Here is an 8,646-nt window from a genome sequence, read left to right on the forward strand (position 1 = left end):
GAACAACTTTAAATGTTCAGATAAAGAAAAGCATTATATATATATATATATATATATATATATATATATATATATATATATATATAGTATTTCCTGACAGGTGCAAAACTCTGCTGGGGGCATACCAAATCACAATGCAATATTCCATGAAGTCAAGGTTCTGCTGTTTGTTCTCCACTCCAGTCCACAATAATATTCCAGACCCACGACACCTGCAATGTGTGACTGTGGAAATGATAAAGTTTTGCAGCTTAACTTGTACTTGATTTGCGAAACACGTTGGAAGAGAAGCTATTAATTCTTAACAAACGTTAAGAGTTTTGTCAAGGTGAATGCATGGCTGTGATTTTAGGTCAGGATAAAGAAATGGTAGGGTATGCATAATGTCACCCAGGGTGGATCTGTGCAGTTGCCGAGCCAAAGCCTAAATTAATACTGAGATCATATAAGAGGAAATAAAAAAAAAGAGAAAGATCTGCCTTGAGATCAAATGGAGCGTTTGTATAGAACGGCATTCAAAATGGATACAAATGCATCAGTTCCTTCAGAATTATAGGTGAATCAAAGGGAAAATTACATCCAAGAAGAGAAAGCGACGGGCAACGGGCAGCCCAACCACGCGAGAGGCAGAGATGCATCTTTGAAGATTCTCCTATGGCCTCCTAAAGAGCCAGATGTTGCTGGTGGAACAATGTCCTCTCAGCCTTAGCACCTGGTTTCCTATCGTTCGGATTCATAGGCAAAGGGGAAATGTTGGAAGGCCATCATTTCATGCATTCATTTAAGAGGAAAGTATTTGAAGAATTTTAACAAAAAAAGAGGAGTTTTTCAAAAAAAAGAAGGAGCTTTGAATGACGAGTACTTTTTGTAGGAGAGGGAGGAGACATTGTAGTTGTGAGCAGGAAACCTCAAACAAATGAATGTTGAGTCTGTACTGCTGCTTTTCCAAATGCCCCAGCGCAGAACTAATTTAGCTGGCGATTTCCCTTGATGTGCCGGATCAAGTGTTTCAGAATAGAAGGTCTTCCGTTCAGTGACCTTTTGAGCTTTGTGTTTACATGTGGTCGAATGTTAGGTTGGCTTTAAATCAGGGGTGGTTGGATCATTCTAGTATTGCTTTTGAGATGTACCCAAATTGTCTAGAATTGTAGCTGGATGCTAACTGAAGAGTGTTTACCGAGAGACATAGAAGAGATGATTTACCCTCAAAATGCACCAACACTTTTCTTGTATCTTGCTGCGTAAACATAAATCTCTGCAGAGATTTCCAAACAGTTAGTTTGGAATGGTGATGACCATCTGTACACAGCACTGATTGGCAGATACTTGTGGGGTCACAACCCTCGTCTGTAACGGATACTGGTCCCACAGTAGTCTGGCAGTACTACTTGAATCCCAAGAAGACCATACATTTACAGCACATCCCCCACAGAATCCTGGGAATTTTAGTTTCCCACTCACAAAGCTTAAATTCACAGGACCCTTAACAAGCCAGAGATCCCAGGATTCTGTGGGGGAAATCTTGTGCATTGAATGTGTGTTGGGCACTCTTTAAATGCATGAGTGGTGTGGATCTGTCCATACTTTCTTTTTTGCATATTTTTTATTTCTTTTCAAGTATAATACCTAGGTACAGAATAATAAAGATGTATTCAGCAGTACAGATATTTGCTATTTTTTGGGTCAGTAACAGTTATTGCAAAGGTTGATGAATGCAATACATCAAGTAGAAATAGAACAAATATTTTCTTTTAATGCTTCCCTTGCTTACATAGATAATACTGAAGAATACGGTCTCCTTGACCTAGGGATTTCTCCTGAAAATGCAAGAGGAGTGTTCTCACTCCTAAACTATTGACAAAGATAGCATTGTTCTGAACACCCTTCAATGACCACTAGAGAATGGGGGATGGAGGGTGGGGGGAGGTGATGAACCTCAAATGATGCAATTCCAAAGGCTATGTCACACAAAATGTGATATGACATGATGACATGACAGACACTGACACGTTGTACAAGGGCTCCCTACAAGGCATCCAGCAACCCAATGCCATTGGCACATCATTATAGAAATTACCAGCCAGTTTACTGTATAGGGCAATTTCAAGAGCAGCCCATGGGCAATGGGCCAGAGTTTATTCGCTAAGATTGATCTTACCCTTTATGGGGGGCGCAGGAGAGCTAATTGGACAATAATGGGGAGGAGCCAGCTTTTCAAGCAGAATAACTGGATTGTGATTGGACCACATGACCACCAGCCCATAGTATTACCACCCACTAGGTCAAGAGTGGGGAACCAGTGGCAATCTAGATGTTAAAGAAAAAGGTAAAGGGACCCCTGACCATTAGGTCTAGTCGTGGACGACTCTGGGGTTGCGGCGCTCATCTCACTTTATTGGCTGAGGGAGCCGGCGTACAGCTTCTGGGTCATGTGGCCAGCATGACTAAGCCACTTCTGACAAACCAGAGCAGCACACACAGAAACACCATTTACTTTCCCGCCTATTTATCTACTTGCACTTTGACGTGCTTTTGAACTGCTAGGTTGGCAGGAGCAGGGACCAAGCAACGGGAGCTCACCCCATTGCGGGGATTCGAACCGCTGACCTTCTGATCAGCACGCCCTAGGCTCTGTGGTTTAACCCACAGCACTACATGTTACTGTGCTCCAAATCTCATCATCTCCAGCCAGCATAGGAAAGAGTCAGGAATACTGGGAGTAATCTCAGAGCCTGTCTTTGAGAATTTTTGGAGAACAGGTTTGGCCCCTACAGATTGGAGGTGGGCAAATGTTGTCCCCATCTTCAAAAAGGGGACCTTGACACCTTGTAAACATTTCTTAAAGATTTTCAGACATTGACTCTCATGCTTATTTGGAAAAGCCCATTAAGTTGCAAGGTTTTTACAAAGCAAAACATCTGCCCCACTCATATAATTTCCTAGGTGATCCCATGAACGCAAGTCCATATCTCTCAGGCTAGCCTACCTCATAAGATTGTTGTGTATGCCATAAAAAATATAAGGCACTTTGTACAGGAGTAATGGAATAAAGCATTGTGGTTAGATAACCCATGGAATGATCACACAAGCAACATCATTTAATAATGGTTGAAATGATTTCAAGAAGTTATTAGCAGCATGCTTCAGCTTTCTCTGTTTATACTGAGGTGAGATAAAACATTTTGCAGCAGAGCCTACGTAAAATATCTGTACTTTAATTTAACATTCTGACTTCAGATTAAAGTGTGAGATGTCATCATTTGGCTTCCAAAGTTCCTCCGTCTGAATTTATTAAATTAAGTGCAATCTATGTCTGATAAATGGAAGCACATCTGGTCCATATTCTGGACACAAACCCCACACAATATTAATTATATTGATGGGCAAAGCTAAGGAGTGAGTTGGACATTATTTATAGTGATCTTTGCTAAGTAAATCATTATAAAAATGGCTTTCTAAAAACGAAACGCTTCCCTTTTTAAGACGCCACGCAGAATTAAAGAGGCTTTACAATAGACCATGAAGCATATTGCCACGCGAGGCTGGAGAAGGACAGAAGCTGCCTTGATTAATGCTCGCGATTATCAGCAATGCAAATCACTTTCACTTATTAAGTCTTGTTTAATATCCTAATGAAGCTTCCTGAGCAGATTTGATAATTCCAGCAAAAGTGACTGTGAACTAATGCCCTTTCAACATGTTGAGAATAAGCAGCGGTATAAAGGAAACCTCATTTACTCTAATTCTGACCAAATGTAGCATCCTTTGCTCAGCTTCTACCTCACAGCAGGAGACAATTAACCTTTTCTGCGCCAGAAGTGATTCCCAACACATTCCAGCTGCGAAGGCCAAGGAGGTCAGGAATAAGGGAAGTTTACCTTCAGCTTCTCTCGAAGAAAGCCCCAACGATGCAACACACACTCTTCAAAGCGACCAGAAGAAGCCGCAGCAGAATTGTACACTGGAGGTTTATAGGTTTCAGTCGTTCTTATTGCAGGCAATATATTGCACAAAGATGATAGTGCTATACAGGAAACCTACAACTTACGTGGGCATTCCGTTCCGGGGATCACGTCTAGAGCCATAATTGTGTATAGTCAACACCCATTGGGTTCAATGGTGGGTGGGATTGCCAGTAATATCTCCCAGAACCCCGCTCCATTTCCACCCCCGGTTTAATTTTTATTAATTTTTTTGCCATGCACATAAAGCTGAATGCGCACAAGTTAAATGCATGTAAGTTGCAGGCTTAGTGTATAAAGTAGCTCTTGCGAATGGCTCCTTGGGAGTGTGGAAGTTATGGAAGAACGAGAAACAGGAATGGATCTTGGTAATCTTTGGTAGTATGGCGCCCTGAGTGATACCAAAATTTGGCAGCCCCAAATGGATCTTCTCAATTATTTTAGCTGTCCAGAGCGGCTGGGACAGCCCAGTCAGATGGCTGGGGTACAAATAATAAAATTATTATTCAGTCATTATTTGTGGCCTGGGCTTATTGCTTGCAACCAAACTGGCACAACTGTGCTTGATTCCATGCACAGTCAAAGAATAGCCCTTGCATAATTCTCTGCACAAAGGCTCGTGAATCAACTGAACCTTCAATAATTTCAAAATGCTCACAATTCACCCTTAAATGATGTTCAAAATCAAAGTTTTTCTCTAGTGCAAGGGTCTGGGAAACCTATGGTCCTCCAGATGTTGTTGGAATCCAACTTCCACTGGCCCAAGTCAGCATGGCCAGTGGTCAGGAATGCTGGGAGCTGTAGTTCAACTGCATTTGGTGGGCCACGGGGTTCCTATCCCAGCTTTGGTGAAATTGCCATCATACGACCATTGTCTCATATTGAGCTTGCCTTCTTGCCTTTTTCTAAATTATTCACAAGTAACAATATATACCACTTGACACCTTTTTTAAAGTAAGAAAGAGCAGGAGACAAATCCCTGCTACCCTTAAAAAATATGAAACTAGTATGAATTCTGGAGTTTTAATCAGCCTAACAAATGTACCGCCGTAATATGTATGATGGAGGAAATTGAATCCCTTTTCGTTCCCCGCAAAAAGCCCTGGACACACTGTAATTGTCTGCAGTTTGGCAGGCCTAATCTACTGTGGAGGATCTCTTGTGCCTGTAAATTTCATCTACTTTGTCCAAAAGAGGAAAACATTGTAGCTGTATTTAGATTCCCTGTGCTATAGTGAATAGAGGGTGGATAGGGATGCAAAGCAGAGAGAACACAAAACACCTCATGAACATGTAGGCCTTTTTAAAAACGCACAGATAAAGATATAAGACAAATTTTGTTGCTGAATATCAGTGGCTGGGAATCAGAAATGTTGTTCTTGGGTTGGCTTGTGGGCTTCCCATGATCATCTATTTGGCTAACAGGATGTTGGATTAGAATGGCCTATAGCTATCAAGGTTACTAGCCATGAGGCCTATGTTCTCCCACCTTCACTGTGGCATCAGTATACCGGTAAATTTGCTGGAAATCACAGTTGAGGAGAACGTTGTGCTTATAAATTCACCCACAAAAAGATCCCAAGTGATGCTTCAGGCCTTTTGAATTCAGCAGTTTGCAGAATCTCTCTCAGTTTAAAAAGAAGAATACCAATGTTAAAGAATGTTAAAAACTGGCTTTTGATTAAAATAAAACATGTTTCACCTTGTGCTTATCTGGAGATTTTCTATGGAAAGCGAGACTTACTATTGGATTTGTTTTTTTAAATAGCCAGTCTCCTGGGAAGGGGCCATCTGATGAGGAAGAACCGCAAAGCAGAAAACATGTAAGATTTGTTTTCTAAGCACATTCCATGCCCCCCATTAAACTATTTATTGGGGGGTGGGGTGGGAATAAGAAGAAGATCTGGACTGTGGGTTTGCAGGAGATTTCAGAAAACACATTGCTAACTGCTTATGAGAACCAGGCTTTTAATATAGGTTCATAATAATTTAGACTGATTGCTAACATCTCTCAACCACTTAGGCTTGCTGCATAAAAGGGGACGAGATGTGCCTGCCTGTATATTGCACGAGGCATGCAGCAGTACCAACATATTATGGAGAAGATTTAAAAGGCACTGGCACGTTTTAATTGCTAATGTGAGAGAATGAGCTCTGAGGGGAAAAATAAGGAAACTTTTAAGAGCTATAACTGGTGAAAACAAAAAACTAAAATGTATTTTAAATGTCCTCGAATGTTAGAAGTCTGGAGCTAAAAGAAAAGGCAATTCTGAATGTAAATGCAAATGAAGCTTTGAATATATGAAGGAACAGTGAGAGTCCAGTCTCTCCGAGGAGGCGAAAAAAGTTCTGAGAGTATGTGCAACTGTCTCCTTTTCTCTACTCCTGGTCTTTGATTGAGCTTTATCCTTTTTTTTATCTGAACTGCATTATTGGCTCTCCACCCACTCACCCATCGCGTTCTTTCTTTCTTTCTTTCTTTCTTTCTTTCTTTCTTTCTTTCTTTCTTCTATCTCTTGCATGAACCACCTTTCAAACAAAAATACCCAAGGCACCGTACAAGAAAGAAAAAATATATATACAGGTACAATAAAACTCCACACCTGAATAAACAAGATATTACATGTGTGAACAATAATTTTTTTTTAAAACAATCCTATAAAACACAAAGCAGCAGCAATGCAAGCCTACAAATAAAAATATCCAACCAAGTTGAAAATAATCCAACAGGTTGCACACCCCTTTGGAACGAGTAATTTATTTATAAATGTTGCACATAAAACATATTTTTTTATGAGTTTGTGGGTGACAGACTTCTACTCCCTGGATTTGGCGAGTGTTAAAAGCTAATTAAGCCGGGCTACCTCCCTGTGTTGAGGTGATCGCCTGGGTGATGGGCCATTAAGAGTACAAAGGCGCAAGGGGGATCGGTGTGAGATGGTAAATGGATGGGGACCCCCTCCCTCAACAGATAAAACAACTGTTTAGAGTCCAGAGGTTAGGGAAGGAGTTCTGAGAGCTAGAAGCTGAATACAAAAAGATTGCAGGCTGCAAAGGGAGAGAGAGATGATTGGTTTCTGCTTGAATGTAAGGCTGCTGCTATGGCAGAAACAAGACCCTTTTGGGGTGTTAATGCTGCGAATACCTCCACCAAAGGCTCATATGTGTAAATAAACCATACTGCATATCCTAAAGATACCACAGTCTCTGCTGTGCCCCATTTTCCAAAAAGAAACTCAAACCCTGGGTTAGCGCCTGGAACTCCTGGAATCTTGCACTGCTCAGAGATTGGGTTGGCATGCAACAATATTAAAACTTTCCATCCAGCCGATATTCTTTTATCCGCTTTTTTATGCATTACGGGTCTCCATATTTGGTTAAGTAATGAGACACAGTAGGCCCCAGAACTGGCAATGGCAGAGGGAACATCTAATGGCGTAATGCTTTGCTGCTACTTGTCAAAGCCTCTGCCATGCTCTTTGGTAGCTGTGATCTCAGAAATGAGATTCTGTGCATAGGGTTGGGTCCAATACATGCCATTCTCAGAGTAGACTTCCATTAAATTAATGGGTATGAGTTTCAACAGGCTCACTCTGAATAAATTTGCTTAGATACAATCTCCTTAGTGCCTTCTTATGCTGGATATTTGTTGAGCAGACATGGGCTTCTTCTTACTTATCATCCTTGGCTACAGATGATAAAGTTTCTCCTCCCCTTCTGCTCCTGCCAAAAGTTCTTTCCCACAAGCCTTCAGTATTTGGAAAGTTGAGTGGGCTTTCCCCAATAAGTTTAAGTTAGTCTAAAAATACCGCAACAGAGATGGGGGGGGGGGGCTGTCATTACCTGCAATGGCTGGAAAAATACAAATTCTGAAAATGTCAGGATTTTTTTTTTTTAATGCAACAGCCGCACTGAATCTGTTCAAAGAGTTTATTAATGGTTTGTTCTTAACAACCTCTGTATGCCTTGTAATATTGGGTATAATTTCTTGCTTGAATTGCTGCACTCTCTACCTTCTATCACATCCTTGCACAGATAGAAACATGAGAGCAGGATGTAGGAATCACAAAGTGAAGTATTGTGGGACAAAGGCTGGCGGTCCTGAAATTTTCAGGTGGGAATTGCTACTTATCTTACAATGTCTCATCAGGAAACGTAGCCACCAAGAAGCTGTTCTTGCCAACCACAATTCCCAAACTGCCTTGGGAGTGTGATGATGCCTAATATAAATAATTCTTGCAAAGCCAATTTAGAGTCGATTTATAATGCATTTTTCTACCCCCCCCATATATGCATTTTTGTACACATTAATTTGCTAGAGAACTGCATTTCAATATTCAAAGGAGAATGACTGTGTTCACATGTTGTTTCGGGAAGCACAGGTTGAGTAGGTTTAAATGGAAAACTAAATTGAAATTCTCCCCATTCCCTAAGGATACTTCGTTACTGAATCACTAACAAGTTCGGTAGAAAGAGCTTCCCTCTTTAATCGTTCAGTGAAAAGCCCGCATTCATTCATACAGATCGAACATGGACATAAAATTGATCAACAATCACAGAGGAGAGTTTGCCAGGCATTAATGGCGACGTAAGTCCCTTTGCTTCTGTGACCAGAATAAATCAGAGAAGGAAGCCCGGTAAAAAGATAATGGCAGGTATATGAGCAGATAGACTGTGGATCTCT

Source organism: Lacerta agilis, chromosome 3, assembly GCF_009819535.1.
Source record: "Lacerta agilis isolate rLacAgi1 chromosome 3, rLacAgi1.pri, whole genome shotgun sequence".
NCBI classification, from domain to species: Eukaryota; Metazoa; Chordata; class Lepidosauria; order Squamata; family Lacertidae; genus Lacerta; species Lacerta agilis.